Below are 943 nucleotides of genomic sequence, written 5' to 3'. Positions count from 1 at the left end.
GGCTCGTTGGTCTAGGGGTATGATTCTCGCTTAGGGTGCGAGAGGTCCCGGGTTCAAATCCCGGACGAGCCCTCTTTTGAACTGTAGCTTTATAAAACGTAGCACTTTACGAAATTTACAAATACATGCTCAAATACTCTTTCTGAAAGGATCATCCGAGTTAGGGATTTCCTGAAGTAAGGACATAGGATGTAGGACACCAATACCGACCGGTATTAAGGGCCAGATGTAGGAGCCCAAATACCGGTCGGTAGGGGTTTTCTAATGTAGGGGGCCTAATTTTTACCGATTCGCCAAATTTACCGAATCGGTAAATATACCGATTCGGTAAAATACCGAGTTGGTATATTTACCGATTCGGTAAAACCAGATGTAGCTGGCACTTCAAAGAGTGCCACAGGCCCTTTAGGAGTCGGTATTGGTACAATACCGAATTCCAGTGTACATGCACATCTGTGCATGTACACCTATGCCATGTGGCACACAGACATGCCCTTAGGGCATGTCTGTGTGCCACATGGCACACAAGCCTGCAATTGGGGTGCTACAGGGTGTCAAAGTGACACCCCGTTCCCCCTGCCAGGATTCGGTATTTACCGATTCGGTAAATACTGATTCGGTATTTCCCATTGATTCCTAAGGGCCTCAAGGCCCATAGGAATCAATGGGAAATACCGATTCAGTATTTACCGGAAATACCGTATTTTTTGGTATTTCCAGAATCGGTAAATACCGATTCTCACAGAATCGATAATTGTAAATCAAGAATTACCTACATCTGCCTACTTCCAATTTACCTACTCTTAAATACCGAATCGGTATGATTCTGTATTTAAGAGTAGGTACATCGGAATTACCTACATCTGGCCCTTGGTGTTTGACATGTAGGGGGCCTTATAGTTACAGAATCGGTATATTTACAGATTCGGTACATTTACAGATT

At 44.0% G+C, this 943-nt stretch overlaps 1 non-coding gene across 1 annotated transcript; it reads left to right on the top strand.

The window, feature by feature from the left end:
* Nucleotides 1-72, top strand: TRNAP-AGG (transfer RNA proline (anticodon AGG)). The gene has a single exon. It is a non-coding gene; the product is annotated as a tRNA-Pro (tRNA).
* The last annotated feature ends 871 nt before the right edge of the window (nucleotides 73-943 follow it).

Source organism: Lissotriton helveticus, chromosome 1_1, assembly GCF_964261635.1.
Source record: "Lissotriton helveticus chromosome 1_1, aLisHel1.1, whole genome shotgun sequence".
Taxonomy (NCBI): domain Eukaryota; kingdom Metazoa; phylum Chordata; class Amphibia; order Caudata; family Salamandridae; genus Lissotriton; species Lissotriton helveticus.
This window is presented reverse-complemented; position numbering and strand designations above follow the sequence as displayed.